At 39.4% G+C, this 16,810-nt stretch overlaps 1 protein-coding gene across 2 annotated transcripts in view; it reads right to left on the minus strand.

Moving 5' to 3' along the window:
* TGFBR3 (transforming growth factor beta receptor 3) overlaps positions 1–1,364 on the minus strand; it is a 108,773-nt gene extending 107,409 nt beyond the window's left edge. Inside the window, exon 1 of one of the 2 annotated variants that reach the window (XM_065741474.1) lies at positions 1,188–1,364. The gene's annotated coding sequence lies outside the window, so the exon portion shown is untranslated. The remainder of the gene's footprint in view (positions 1–1,187) is intronic. The other variant, XM_065741464.1, reaches the window with a different exon arrangement.
* Positions 1,365–16,810: the final 15,446 nt, after the last annotated feature.

Here is a 16,810-nt window from a genome sequence, read left to right on the forward strand (position 1 = left end):
AGGCTGACTGGGGAAATTTGCACAAACCTGCATCTGCTACAAACACTTCACTAACACTTTTGTTGGGATCGCTTTGGCAGGACACCTGCACAGCACTAAGACCCAGCTACCAACTCATGTTGTCCCTGAGATCCATGGAAAAAGTGCAGACTGCGCAGGAAATAAAGTATTCCTGGCAAGAAGCAGTAAACAAATAGATCCACACTTTGGAATTTGTTGTATTTACAGCAGCTTCAAGGTCTGTCCTGTGCAAGGCTCCAGCAGCAGCCTGGGGTCACAGCACAGTCCCCATGCTGGGAGCCTCCCTGCAGAGCTGGATCGGCCTGCACGCCCCAACCCAACAGTGCCAAATCACTCGGCCTGGTGTAAATGCAGGGTGCTCAGATAAGTACCTGTGGGAGAATGACATCGTCCAAGTCTTCTTCCTTTGCACTGATCACAAAATGTTATTAACCTTATCTTAAAAGTTTCCAGTAAAACTGATCTGGGGTGATGATCAGATGTGCAAAAAATACTACGTGACAGCAACTAACTTACAACAGCTACAGTGTAACATAACTGAGTGACACACGCGGTTACATCCCCAGCACCCAGGGAAGGCACAACCCTGCAGGCAGCTACACATGGAAACGTAAAAGGACAAAACGCACCATCTTCAATAATGCCAGTAGCAACTTTTTCCAAGTAGTAAGAGCTTGTGAAAGTGAGGAAGACCAAGAAGTAGCCTGGGCACACCTGGTGGGAGAGAGGCACACAGAGGTGCTCAGAGGCCACAACAGGACACACATCCCACGGGCCAGCAGCTCCACGTCGAAAGCACGCTGAAGCCACACCACGCCAACTCGCACACCGCCTTCACGCCTCTCGTGTCACCACCGCACCCGCACCAGCTCGATGCTGCATTCCTATAGCGCTGAGCTCGGTACGCGGGGCAGCACCGACCCCAAAGAGGACAGCCCTAACGCCCCCCCCCCCGCACACCGCTCCCGGTGTCACCTGTAAAGCACCGACGGACCCGACCACGGCTCCACGCGTCCCGCTGTCGGGACCCGACGTCCACGGGCCGGCAGCCGCTGCCGCCCGGCCTCGCCCTCAGGCCTCGTCCCCCGCAGTCCCGCGGACCGGCCGCCCTAACCACGGTCCCGACCCCGCGGGTGAGACGCGGACCGCCGCCCGCACGCACGTACCTGGCAGGGGCTCCGTCCACGCCGCGTCCCGCGGGGCAGGCGCGCAACTGCGCGGCTACGCCATGGGCAGCGCGGCGCCGGCCGGGAACGGAACCGAACCGGACGGGACCCTCGCCGAGGCCGACCCAGCGCCGGCCGCTGCTGCCCGGCCAACGGCGCGAGGGAGGAGGAGAAGGAGGAGGCGAAAGAGGAGGCGCGCAGCCGCCCGGCCGGCCCCCAGCCCGCGAGTAACCCCATGGCGGCAGCGCCGCGCACACGGCGGGGCGGGCCGGGCCGGGCGGGGCCGCGCCGTCATTGGACGCGGGGCGGGGACTGCGCCGTGACGGCCCCGACGGCGCTCCCGCCCCCGGGGTCCATTCGCCGCGCGGACGCAGCCGGGCCCCGCGCCGCACCTGAGCGGCGTTCGGCTGCACCTGCGCTCCGCGACGCGGCGGGTCTGCGCTCAAGAAGTGCCCTTCACTTCGTGCCGGAATACAGTAGGACACGTCCTGTACTGCACACACTCCTCGGCTTAGCTCCAGTTTCGACAGAGCATTGTCCGAGGCCCGACGGCTCTTAGGAGCTGCACCGAGCCCCGGTCCGCTTGTCCGAATGAGCGGCTCCAACGTTCAGGGGAGGACAGGCAGAGATACAGCAAGTCAGAGTTTCAGAACGCTTCGCCAAAATTTCCCAGGTTCAGCCTGCTATCAGAATACTGGGGGTGATCGCTATGGCGCTGCGTGACCTCACTAAGGGCTGCAAGAGTTCAGACAACTTATCCAATCTTGAAATGCCAATTCACAACCCAGAATAGCCCACTGCCACCTGTACTTACTGCTGACTTCCCCTCTGGAAGAACCTTGCAGAGCCCCACCATACCTACCTAGAGTCTGCAAGCAGCTTGGTCCTGAGAGGTGCTGGACACGAGTACTGAGTGCCTCATGGAGACAAAGCCTCAAAATGTTGGCATTAACTGATGCCTTCAGCATGTAAACCAAAAGTTGCTATAGTAAGCATTTGGTTTGTCAGAAATATCTCAGTAAGCTGCTTTATAAAACTTGAAGAAACAAGCAAAGGCTGCTTTTGGCAGCCTAGACCCACTTATACCACTTTTGATTTATTTTAAAGTGTTTGAAAAGTTGCACATGTCAGAGCATGACATAATCCCCTATTACTCCAAGTCTGTTTGTCAGATGCAAAATCTTTGCAAGAGATAGAGGTGGGGGAAGTCCCTTCAGTAAAGAAACTACTTTTTTTTTTTTTTACTTTCTTTTACTGAGCATCCATGAAATTGAGGCTTTATACTACTTCACTGACAGCTGAAAAACTTCAAGACTTCCCAAGACACACTCAACACTGATTTGTAGTTATAAGCTTCCATGTAACTAGCTGATGTATATGAAGTTCAGTGACTTAAGATATGCAGTACTTTTCATACAAGTACAGATGGCTGTTAAGGTTTAGCTGACTGAGGAACATAATGATTGGCTTCAACAATACTTTATATATAATACTTCATGAAAGAACAAACAGAAAACACCTGATTTCTCATTAAAATCAAGTTAATTCCTCTCATTTTTTAATGTTAAGCTGTAGAGAACACTGATATATGTAATTCAAATTCTTCCTTACTTTTTAAACATTTGCTGCTCTAGTGATTCACTTTTCCACAGCAGTATTATTTCACTTGCAGCTAAATCCAACAATGCAATGGATTATCCTTAGTAAGATACATGTAAAGCTGTGGCAGATCACTTTTGCAAGATGTTTACAGAGTGCTGAAGATTTTAGCTTAAGTAAATGCCAATCCTTATCTTAAGGCTGTGCCCCAAGTTAACACTCGGTTTCAATGTCTCTTTCTCTATTTTTAAGACAGTCATTCTGAGTCATTACTACTAAATGCTTTTATTTGCTTAGACCCATAAAATTCATTAGGAATGTTTCTATGAGTAACAACTACTTGTGCTACTCACAAAAAAACTGAAGACCAACTTCTATTACATCCTGACATTATGGTCATAAAAAAATCTAACCCACTCTGAAAAGTCAGATTAATTCACATCACCCAAACCAGAATCAGTATCAGTACCCTGAAATGACATCCTATGTGAACTAACTAATCTTTTCTAGGGACAGGCCTTATTAGCATGGATACAATTCTGTTATTTTGTTTGGATCCTTATAATCCAATACTGCATACACACTGTATATGCTGACCTTTGTCACATTTACCACTGATTCAGCAAATAACTTTCAGCACACAATTTCAAGCAGACACTGCTGAAGAGCATACACTTATAAATCAATGCTTATTCATTTAACTGAAGCCACATCATTCAGTTTCTTATGAAATCAAATTTCACATAAACTAACATTTTTTTAATGCACTGAAGTTTTTTTAAACACATGGAGTTAACAACAAAATTGGAGTTAGCTTGTTCTCAAAGCCTTGCCATACTAAAAACCCTTTACTGCTCATGTAATTCCTGAAATTTAAGGAACTCAGAATCCTCTTTGACTTCTGTAACCATTCTGGACTGTGACTTTGAGATTAAATGTCTAGCTAGGGACTACATCATTGGTACAATACTGAATATGCCTCCTGCTAACAAACATTCTTTTAATGAATCCACCACCACAAGCAGAAGCATATTTGAAGCAGATACTTCAGGATGTAAGCATTTGATGATCCTTCACATATTTATAGTGATATTTGCAGCACTTCCTCCACCAAAGGAAATAGAGGGTATAACAGCTTAACAGTCTCTCAAATTGATTTGAGAGACTCTAATTCTGAAGGCAGAGATTTCCATTAACAAACAACTAAGTATGAAAATATTTTCCTGTCAAAGTATTTCAAGATCACAGAAGTGGTTGACAGACATTAGTAAGAACTAACTCCTCCTTATGGGTAATTTTATGACTTCACCCATACAACTTTTCATATGAAGGTTCAATTAACAAAATTAAGCCATCTAAAGCCACTTAGGAAATAACTCATTAATACCAACTAGTGAGGTTAAAACTCTGCATTCCTTACAGAACGGATCCTGCATTCCTTGAACACCTAAAACTTCTGCCAAAGTTAAGTAAACGTTAGTGTTGTACTGTGAGGCCTGTCTATACTTGAAAGTTGCTTTGGATTAAGGCAAGGAACGAATTTCAAGTGCTATAGCAAATCTGGCAACATTCCAAACAAAAGCAAGTCATATACTACCAAACCTGGAAGGTACTGTGGATTTTGAGCTCAACATTGAAGTTACAAATCTAATTTAAATAACACATTCCTGAAGATTTAGTTTAATAAAAAAGGGGAAAAAAAGCACAAAGAAACCCTGTGGTGTGACTAACAATCCCTTGTGTGCCTCCTACTCTTACCTGCACACCACACACTGACTCCTCTGCAGCCAGCAACCCTCTTCAGCTGTCTCTGATACGCCCCTTATTCTCCATCCAACATTTTTCTGATGTTTATAGGCCCTCAACATAACAAGTGCAAGCACAACAGAGCAGAAGAGAGAGAAACAGAGACTGTATGAGAGAAGGAAAAAAAATAAAAATCAAAGAAGAAAAATGTGAAAGCAGCGTACCTCCACTGCTCAACTGCCTCTTTCTGGCTGGATTCCAGATTGCATTTTGTCTGTTCAGAGCCTCATGCAAAATGCAATCAAATAGGCAGAAGTCAATAGGCGATTTTAATCCCTTCATTTCTGGACAATTCTCTTTAGATTTGATCACAGAACACCTAGAATTTAAGAGAAAAAAATACTAAGTAAGATATATACAAAATTTCTGATTGAAGCATGCATATTCACCTCTGCAAATAACTAAAGCATAGAATTACACTTATAACTAAAATTGGAGTTGTGGTCTTCAGGGGTCTCAAATTCTATTCTGAGCTTGCGATTTAACTCCACATTATGGATGGAATTCTTTGCAGCCAAGATGCAAATGTCACAGACTAAAATCTTCTCATGTATACAATGGCATAACTATTTTTCTTTATGTTGTAAACACAGGGTGCCAAAGATTTCACTGAAAAATGAACAAGACAAACCTGTTTCCTAGAGAGCTAACAAATAAGCAAAGGTAAGTGAAAGAAAGAAATGCACAACAAAGTGAGCAATCACTGAAGTTTGATGTATTGTAGCCAGACTGTATAACTAATATTTTTTCTGTAGCCCTTTTCAACTTTTGTTCATTTGTTTCTCTCTTTTTCTTGTCTTCCCAGTCTGATCTGATTGCAAACGCACATCTCACTGTGTCGTGACACAGAAATGGAAAGAGGTTCAAGCACGGAGAGCACCACAGATGAAGTAGAGAAATAAATAATAAAAATTACAAAGCCAAGCATGGAGAAATGCAGACATTTTTAAAATTAAATTTCATCCAGCATGGAAAAAAAGCTGTTCAAGCTGTACTTCAATTCTATTTCAGTACAGATGTTTAGAATCTAACTACAACTTTAAAAAAAATAGAAAATATTCCATGTGAATAAAAAAAAGTAGCAAGTTGTTGTTTTACTAAATAAAGCTATCATTTTGTTAGCTGTTCTGCAGAGGGTCTTAAGGACGAGGATATTGTGAAACTGGTCATTTAAAATATCTGGAGCCCAAAAGAGGCAGTGACATTTTTAAAGTGGAAAAATTAAGTAAGTACATACTCTGCTTCCAAAAGTGCTCCCCCAGAATGGAAAGTCACCCAGTTAAACACGTTGTCTGTATGAACTTAAACATCAACCTGTAACAAAATTTCTAGGTTTGCCAATCAGAATAACATATTGCATAGGCTGCAACTCATTCAGTTGAGCTCCAGAACTTCAAGGAAGGAATTCCACACTGCCACTCTATGGCTACAGTTAGAACTGCGAGGAAAAAAATATTTATTTATTTTCTTTCGGAAATTATGAAGACTACTACAAAATAAACACGTAAAAATACTTAACTTTATACTTTCCTGTGTGGTTTTCAGTTTAAATCTGTCTAGAGTTATGAATTCATGTAAAATCATTTCCTTCACATATACTGTACTGCTTCTGCTCTTCCAGAGGACATTCTTCTACCTTTTTTTTTTTTTTTTTAAAATAAGCATTCAAGTCTTTCTTACAAGTATTGGGCCTCTTCTTTTTCCATGTGATTTGTAGTGCATTAACTTTTTTTATTTTTTATTTTTGCTTTAGACTGCTTATATGCTGGATAGATGTTCATTCTCCCCCATGTGTTAGCTTGTCGTCCTTGGAAGAAGAATAACAAATGTGCCAGGGAATGTGACCTATCCATTTTAACTGTCCTTCATTGAGTCTGAGTGGAGATGTAACACAAGTGCATACATATAATTCCCGAAGGGTTTATACTTAAATTTGACACATGATTTGCTGCTGGAAGACTTTCATGTCATACATAGATTCATTAAGTATCAATTATTTAGAGCAGATGTATGTGAACTGCTATCAAAATTCACTCTTTGTTCCCATTCACACATAGAAAAATAACTTTGTATTTGGCTTTTTTATTCTCATATACACAAAAAGATCAAGAGATCTTGAGAAAACAGAAGAAATAAAAACAACCAAACTCCCTTACAATCTTCCCAGAGCTTTGTAAATGGGGTAGAAAGAATGATCTTATCTCAACATTGAAATGCTTGCAAAGCCACAGCAAGCAGACAGCAAGGCAAGTTCTGTACCTGGGAGCCTGAGTTCCAAAGAAGAGTATAAGGCATCCAGAACAATTTCAGGGGAATATGCATCACTTCAAACACATCTCTTGACTATACTAGTGTCAGGGATGCTTGTGGAGAAAGATAATCTTTCAATATATGGGCTGAAAGCACCATGAAATAAATGAACCAATAACATCAATCATAGAACAGACCTGAACTCCAAGATTTGTGAAATATCTGTTCAGAAGCAGTCCAAAGTACCTCCTAGCTAGCTGTAGCTTCATGAATATTCCCCACTAAAGGGCCAAACACAAACTTCAGTGATTTTCACAGCTGCTTCCTGTAATCCACCAACATCTCCCTTGCACAACCTAACAGTGACAACCCTTACCAGATATCTGAATTATTTGTTCCATAGAACTGCTAGCGTCAAATGTGAAGGTGACAGTGAGCTGAAGGACAAACTAAATACCTCAGAACCAGAATCCCCCCAGGGTTATCACGTTGGCTTTACTTAAAAGCAGGAACAACCCAAACCCAGCTCTATCTCAGGACAGTGAACCTTCTGTACAAAACAGGTTGTTTACAGTCAGCTTGTATCTACTGGATCATTAGAAGTTTATCAGACAGATAAAATTACATACTCAGTGCTGTTGAAAGCAGCAGTCAAAGAGAAGAAAAAAAGGAAATCAAGGTAAAGTTATACTTTTCACAGAGAACACAAACTTACATAGCCAATAGAATTATTTAGATTTTCATTTTTGGTGTTGTCTTAAGGACTTGTTTTATCCTGAAGACCAGAAGTCCCATCCATTTTTTCTGAGGTACTTACACAATGACATGGTAGGGACCTAACACTGCAATATGGACTTGCAAGAGGTTTCCAAGCTTACACTGAGGTATTTATATTTTCCTGTACTAGCCAAAAATGTACCCAAAATACTGAACCAGGACCAAGTACAAGAGACCAAGACTACTAAGAAACATTGTGTGCTTGCACTTTCTTTTCAACACTTAGTTAAACTTGCTCTTCCCAAAAAACAAAGACAAAAAAAAATTGAAATAATGTGCATATTTTTTAGAGATACAGAGAAAAAAAAAACTTACCTTCCCTAGAAGACATACTGATACAGTCAAATATAGATAGACAGGAAAAATCTTTAAGCCTGTCTGTCAGACTATCACATATTTGCATGGTTTTTTAGGTATTAGATGTCAATATATTTTGATATCAAGAATTAACAGAAACAGAACAGTTAACTACCCTGAAAACTGCTCCTAATGAGCGAACCACAGTACTATCACTGAGGGTGAGAAAGGCCTCATGCTAAAGAATACTAGCTAGCTACCATCTGCCTCATCACATCACTTTCAAAATGAGCAATAATTAACTCCAGAAGGAGAGACAAGAACAGATCTGAATAAACACATTAGAAAAAATGGCTGTGATCAGACTCCATGTGTATCTCCAGTAAAAAATAGTGCAATACAAGAGAAAGGGGGCAAGAGAAGAAAAGCTATGTCTTGAGTCTCTGATAAAAGGGTGACTTCCAACCAATTCCAGCACAGACTGCACACCCACTGGAACACAATAGGTGTGCTTCTGGGTTGTGGTTTAATTCCACCCAAAAGGAACCCTACTTGTGTACTGAGACTTGCTTCATCATGTAACCCAAAACACCATAGGGGGAACAGCCAGAAAGTCTGCTTCCAAAGCCTGCTCCTGGTTCAAAGCAAAATCACAGAAACACAGAACTGTAGGGGTCAGGAAGGGGCCTCTACAGATCATCTAGTCCATACCCCCTGTAACTCAAAGGACACAATCCTCGTCTAACAGGTCTATAATCACTCAAACAGATAAGAAAAGCTTACAGACAAGATAACTGTGGGGCAATGACAACACTAACGATTACTACCTGAAAAAGAGAGCCATCCAACACCATTCCAAGATACTCTTGCTCACTCTCTGCCTCAGGGGGGTCATGCCTGTCTCCCTGTTTTGACTTCATGTGTTGTCTAGGCTTTGCACAGGCCTTCTGCTAGGGAGAACTCTACCAGATGTTAACTTTGAGAGATTGTAGAATCTTTTCTTCCCAGTCCTTTTTCTCCTCTTCAACAAAGCACAAGTGATGTTCCCAGAACAGCTGGAACCTTACACACCCATACGCATATACGTGATGCAGGTATGCCAGAGGAGATAACGCCTTCTACTTAAACACACTTCAGAAACAGTTTTACTTTCACCACAGTAAAGACAGTCAACTGCAGTCATACTTCAGTGTATGGGATAGAATTCTGATCCCTGCAGAGAACACAAAATAATTCTTTGTGTCTAAAGCTTCCAAGTCAGAAATATAAAAGTTAGCAACATCTCTAATGCAAAAGAGATAACAAAAGGTAATTTCTCTACAGTCACATGATAAATACCACTTCTATTCATGATAAAACAGATTCATTCAGCATAGCTGTGAGAATACCTTTTCTTCCTTTTACTTTTTCAAAGGAAAGAAAAAGAGCAGTATCAGGGATACAGAACTCCTACAGCAGTTTGTGACACTGTAACATGATGGAAAGCACAGCAATGACAGCAGAGTAGCAAAGTCCCAGGCTGCAACAAATGAGATCTTGCTCAAATACAACAGCTACAGGAACAGAAACAAAGGAAAAAAGATGTTTACCCACAGAACACCTCAGGTAAACAAGGATCTCCAGTGAGATGCCCTTGCATCCAATGCCAATCCTTAAATGAGGTCTTGGAAGGGGTGGATCCTGGCTCCACCCCTTCTGGTCACTCAGGTACACTGCATGCAAATGAGCTCCCCTGGGTTGGCTCCGCCTTCCCACCAGGTGCTCCATCACTGCTTCAGGCTGTGACAGTATTTCTGCTACAGACAGTATACTACACCATCCTTACAGCAGAAAGGCCAACGTAGCATCTGTTAGATCAAGTTAGCAAAAGGTAGACAAAACACACAACTGAGCTGCTCTCTTTTGCAATCACAAGAAACATAGTTGATGTTTAAAAGCAATTCCCATCCTAAATAGTACCACTAAAGATTCTGTTGGTTTTTATGTATTTATTCTGCTTCTGTGGCTAAAAATAAAAAATAAAAGTCCAAACCAACATATTCTGTAGTTTAGTACAATTCTCCTTCTAGTTTTTTAAATACTGCTGATAACATGGTCTTGGGTAACTACTAGCATATCATTAACTATGCCTGTATGTACATTTCTTACTGTAACGCATAGGGGCATAAACTGCGGAACAGTCTTAGCTCATATTTGTTTTCCCTGTGCATCCACACATGTGGTGAACAGCTGTACAAGCTGTAAAATTGTCTTTACACATTGCACATGTTTTTGAATATAATATGCATGTACATATATGAAGTCCTAAAGCAAAATAACACACTGTTCCTTCTTACATTATTTTTGTAAATATTTGTATTGTTTTGTTTGTTTTTTAATAAAGACAAACATTTTCTGCTTAGCTTCCTCTTACAAAATAACAGCAGTTAATTATTCAGAATTACAGGTTTACCAGTTCTTAATGTGAGCAACTACCTCCACTATGGCACAAAATCAAATGCTGTCAAAATCAAATCTTCAAAGCAACTGTTACTATGCTATTGTGAGCAGCTCCACTGCAATAAAACATAGAAATGAAAATGTAAATTGTTACTTGTATATACATTTTTCTCCAGGGTGCTATAAGCAAAAATTGAAAACAGCTGAAATTGTGTCACCCTTCTAGAAAGTAAATATTGCTAATATGAATCTGATGTGTTAAAGGGTGGGGGGAAGCTCCAGAGACTAACATTCCCTTCGTTAATGTTCTACCACCAAATTAAAGAAAGGTGGGGTGATTTCCCCAACTCTAGGGAGAGCTTAGTTTTCTGAACACAGCTAAAACAATTCCCAGTGAGCTATCTTATCTGCAAAGCTCATGAAAAATATCTGAAGAGTAAATGGTTAGCATCTGGAATGGACCACACTGCATGAAGTAACAGTTATTTCATAAGAGATTTCCCATGGTAGATATTCCCGAACCCAAGTATGAGGTCTTCACTCCCTCCCACACCCACCACAAATGATATCAGTTTAAATGTTGTGCTATACTATTAATACACTTAGGGAAATTTCAAATAACTAAGTATATACAGCCAAGTACAGTAAAACGATACAGTAAAACTATACCTAAAAATATTTAAGGACAGCTCCATTTAATGAGAAACACCTCCTTTTGCTTCCATCTTTCATCTGCCAACAAATGCACATATTGCCTATGTGGTTTATCACAGACTAAAAAGGAAAGTGACACACAAACCACTGTTATATTTAGCTATGTAAATCTGAGCAATGCTTTTGTTCAGTTTGTTTCTTTCTGCTTTCCTACTGCCCTGCTACTAACATCTGAAATGCTTCCAGAGAATGCTCATTTTTCCAAACATTTGTAAAACTACTTTTTTTTTTTAATTTATTTTGACCAGCTACAAAAAGCAGAAACGTGCTTTCACTTGGGTTTTAATGTTGGCAGGTACAAAGAAAGATGTAGTCAATTGTGCATAGAAATTGTCTGCAGGCAGGTCTTTCACATTCGTTTACCACACATTTTCCACATGCTGTAAAACTAGTCAGATTAAACTTAAATATTCTCCTTTCAATTTAATTGGCAGAAAAATATTTTCATCTGATTTATGGGTCTGACAAGACAGCTTATAAAATATTGTCAGATAATTAGAGATATTTCACAAAATGTTTTCATTGCAATATATTATGATGACATTCTTCTCTCCTTTTTCTGTATGGTGCAGGTCAAACAAATTTTTACAACTTAGTTTTAACTTTGCTACCTTCAGTATTAACTTGTATTTGTTCTGCAGATTATTCTGATGCTCTGATTAAGGGTATCATCTTCCCCATTATTGCCAGTGACATTTTCAGGGAACTTTATCAGCGGCTCACATCTTCATCAAGCCTCGGTTCAATAGACTACTGATGTGTTTACCAGTAAGTTAGTAAGATGTTCCATTCTGAGTTAATGAAATTGCTAGTGTGTCTTGACTTCAGTTGTGTTAACAAAAGCCCATCTACGTGGAGAGATACAAGTTGGAACCCCTCACTATTTCATTCTACATGAGCTCAAATCTCCTATTGGTACTAACAAACAAATGCTAGCCAAAGATCAACATTCAAACAAAGATGAGAATCAGACCAAAATCAGCTGAGGTGAAAAGTACACACTGCTTTGTAGGATATGGCATTATTCAGCTGACATGCCTGTCCTTTTAGCTCTACATACTGGGACAAGTTGGACATTACTTGACATGCATGAGAGTAGCTGAATCAGGCCACTCTAGGTTTAAGAGCCTGCGAACTTCAGCATTTAGATATACGTTCACCAGATAATTTTCTCTCTCAAAAGTGGGTTTTGGTGTTTTTTTTCTCACTTCTTATTGCACCAGTTGTCATGTAGTTAAAACTCTGTTGACAGACAGGTGAGAGACAGGACTTCTAACATCTGAAGATTATCCTCTCAGCTACTTTAAGAGATACAGGAATACACTGGGTCTGCTTTCTGGTGTTCTTTTTCCAGAAGACATCTTGGAAAAGGGGAGGAGGGAAAAGCTGGAGGGATCCCTAGACCAGGAATGCAACTTCTAATAATGACTTGCAGATGTTGGAGTAACATTCCAGGATCCTCCTATTAGTACAAAGCTATTATTTGTAACATATGCAGAATATAAGTCTCATGCATATGGCTGTAAACAAACTTCTCATCTAAACTAACTGTGACTCAGCCAACTCAGCCCTGGAAGAAGGGAGGGATGAATGGCTTAAAAAGTGCCCAGTTTTACAGTATCACACTCAGATTTTCTTATTATTTTACCCTTATACTTCAAAGGTGAATTATTTCTATTATTTGGGTTCCAAATCACCACCACAGCACTGTTAGAAATGCCAATGATAAAGCAAATAAAACCATACCCATTATTATTAATGGAGGTACTTGAGTTCAGATATGCAGTAGTAATAAGACAAGACGAGAGTTTTTATTTAAAATTTATAAAATTACTTCCAAAAAGAGAATGAAAACGTGGTTCAAGTTGAGCAGCTCATATATATCTAGAAGAGTTTAAATGCATTCATCTTTCACAGTAAATAGTATAATAAGTAATTAATTATATTTCAGTACCAAATGTTAGGATACTAAATGCTCCATTTATCATAAAATGCTTTCAAGGCTTCAATTTCAGACAGTCTTATTCATGTAAGCTGTTTATTAGATATTTTTTTAATACAAAGTTAACATTTGATCTTCATGCTGGTTCTTAATTACCGGACAAAACTCTAGCAGTAAGTTTGCTGTAAAGCAAAGGCACTTTGGAGATCACATATTTCTTCTACACATGAAAATAAGTTGCTCATGGCATGTCACCACAGAGGAGATTTGTAACTACATGTCACCAACAGGGAACAACTTGACTGTATCTATTAGATTTTCATCAGGATGCCAGTCAGCATTTTTACCTGCGAAAAGACACCCCAGTGTACCTATAAGCATCAACTGTATCTGTTATCAAGGTTTGCTGTAAGGGAGCAGACAAGAAAAGGCACTCCTGAAGTCTCACAGACATCCATGGGATGGATGTCCTTTTACCCAGTCCCAAACAACCACACTGAGATGTCTCTAGCAGTGTTCTGCCACTGTGAAGGAACACAGATCTCTCAGCACATGAGAAAGGAAGCACCTGTTCCTCACCAGTTACATGGGACCTATACATGGGGAGATACATAAGAGAGCCTGGAAACACGCAAGCTACAAAGTTTCACTACTTCAGTAGGATTTTTTAACACTTGATCCTTTTACGAGCTAGTGCAATGCAGACAGCTGAATTCGACTTTTGTTACCTGGTATAACATAGGAAACCTCCAGCCAAGATTCCTATAGCGGTGTCAAGGCACCACGAGAACTATACTAAACATCACGGGGAAATTTCTTTTTTCCACTGCCATGGGAGTGGAGCAGCAACTGTAGTACTGGACTAGGCCTGTGGTTCTGCTGGTGCAGAGCTTTCTCCTTGGCCATAGCTGTTGCATAAGAAATTCAAGGACCTTTGCAAGCTGTAGTCAGGTCACATCTGTTTCAGTTAAAGATTCTTCTAGTGTCCAAGAGTCAAAAGCATAAGAATTTATGTCTTCTCTGAAATACTTAATTCTTTACTTAACAGTGTGTCAAATCTGACTAAGCTTGTTTTCTTGTTTCTTTTATTCATTGTCATCTCCTTTTCTAGATCCTACTAAGCTCTAGATATAAAATAGTATCCTAAAATAATTATTTCCCCAAGGAAAATACACATCACATCAAAAAAAGCTTCCTTTTGATTTTGAATGCAAAACATTTCATGAATATCTTCATCATGTTCTGCAAGAATTAGCTCTTCCCACTGACTCATCTACATTTGCTATTTTTTAAAACAACAGATACATCATAGCTTGGCTTATTTATCTATGATATATCATGATCTTAACCAGAGATTTTCACCTCTCTTAACTTGAAAGCTTTCATAAGTTTTTACCACTTTTTTGACCAAACTTCTCTTTCTGTAGCCTGCTTTAGTTGATGTTGCAACAGCAGGAGTCTTACTGACCGATGTGACAGATATTCAGTCTTTTCCATTCCAGTTACTTTCACAGTGCACAAAGATGTGATGCAAGGAAAGCCACTTGCATGAGTGGACACACAGGGAATTGAGGATGTCTGGCAAGCAGCAGCTCTGGGCTTTCTATGTTTGTAGATGTCAAATAGACAAGTAGCAATATCTCTATAATTCTTCTTCAGGGCAAAACATTTGCCAAATAGTTGCAGAGGACTATATTCTTCTGTAATAACAATGAAGAAGCAATGCAGAGAAGTGAAATGTTTCCCGCAATGGGGTTAATAATTTTAGGGCAAGTCCAATAGCCCTCGTTGAAACTGTGCACATGAGAGGACTGGCATTTGACAAAATTTTTAATCATAAGGGAACACTGAGAGAACTGAAAACTATTTTAAACTAATGGAAAGGGACATGGCACATTAAAAATTTAAAAGGATCTCTCTTCAAAAGAGATTCAGCAACACCATTCAATTTAAGTTTCCCATGAGCCTCAAAAAATAAAGTATTGAATAGACTTCTATTCATATTTCATGAAATATTAGAATTATTTATGCTCCTACATAATTTTGCTGAAAACTACAGCTAAATGAGCACCACCTGTGAAATTTACATATTCTGTATAAAGTCACACAGACAAAACAAGATTTCTTCAGGCTTTAAAATCTGCTTCAGTCTTCAGACCATCACTACAGGACAATATTACCTGAAGAGAAGCAGATTTTGCTCAGAAAGCGAATCTGAGACTTCTTTCAGTGCTTCATTCTTCTCAGTCATACGGCTGATGAGCAGATGCTTATAATGCAAAATTCCCTCAGTTACAGGTTCTATAGGCTATCATAACCCTAATCCTTACAAACTGCTGAAGCAACTGTAATGAAGCCCATCCCACTTCTGTTCACTGCATCCATCAACACCTAACACCTATCAAAATTTAGAATAAATGCATGTAGCACTAAGTGTTCATAGAATACCTTTAATATCCTGCAAGACTCCACTTTAGCTCTCCCATTTTTTTAAATGCCTACAATTTGTTCAGAAATACTATTGCTATATTTTAATAAAGTTTATAACTACACTTTAAAATTAATGAGATGCAATACGAAAAAAAAATCAGATCTTCACTCATTCATTTTTTTCCTACATCATAATTTATAATTAGTAGTATTAGAGAAGACAAGATAGAGATCTAAATTACAGTCTACAACACAAACATTTCTATTAAGTTCAGTAATTACACAAATATTATACATACATAAATTAGTACAATATTTTTCTTCATTCTGAAGATTTCTTTGTCTCAGTTATTTTAGGAATATGCAAAGAAAAAGCAAAGCTACTTGTCATGCTATGGAAATTACTGCTGTCTCTGTTCCATGCCAGGAACACAAAAAGAAAAATCTCTGAAAATGCAATATATATTTATATAAATTTATCTCCTTTCCAGGCATTTTTAAGTTGTGATGGAAATAAAATTCAACAAAACATTTTTAAAAGAGCAGAAAATGATTTATTATGCTACTATAAACATATTGACGCTGTCAGCCTTGGATTACAGTCTGATAAATATTTGGGTGCATTCATCCTTGATTAGCCTGTTTTCATTTTAGATGAAATTCTAGAAAATTTCTGTATTTCTAAATAGATCTTCATCTTCATTTCAGTATTTCTATAGGAATAAATAGTGCAACGGAACCAGAAATAATGTAAGGAATTTAGTTAATTAAAAAAGGGTTTAATAATGTGAGTTTCACCATGTTGAATCTACCTACAAGTTTTCCATTTTCAGTGAGTAGATGTAGTTCATAATTATTCAATTTTATTTTTTGATTAGTAAAGAGAAGAGCTATGGAGCCTCACAAGTAATGCAAGAAATCCTAGGTTTGATCCAGCTCCTAGTAAGAGCAGTTGAAGTGGGCTCTATTTTTCTCTTGATGTATCCACTGTACTATGGGCAGATAATCCTTTTTACTTTCTGCAGTTATACCCTTTTTGGATTCATTACATATAATGAAGGTAGATGTACATAAATAAATAAATAATATTATGCTCAGAATGGGGATATATCATCAGACACTGCCTGAGATTATTCTTTTCAGTAATTTTTAAACCGTTGATTAACTGGATGAATCAAATACTTGAAGAAAGTAAGTGCTCAGAATTCCCACTAAATTATGGAGTTTTAGATGTATCTTTGGACTAAACTGTCAGCACATCACATCGTTGTACAAGATGACTGTCATCTTATCCATCAGTCACATGGGACAAGAACCTCCGCAAATCACTGAAAAAATCCAGACTACCTGGATGTATGCTTTTCCTCCA

The sequence above is a fragment of the Cyrtonyx montezumae genome, unplaced genomic scaffold (genome assembly GCF_038088225.1).
Source record: "Cyrtonyx montezumae isolate F1298 unplaced genomic scaffold, pur_monq_1.0 scaffold_1, whole genome shotgun sequence".
Taxonomy (NCBI): domain Eukaryota; kingdom Metazoa; phylum Chordata; class Aves; order Galliformes; family Odontophoridae; genus Cyrtonyx; species Cyrtonyx montezumae.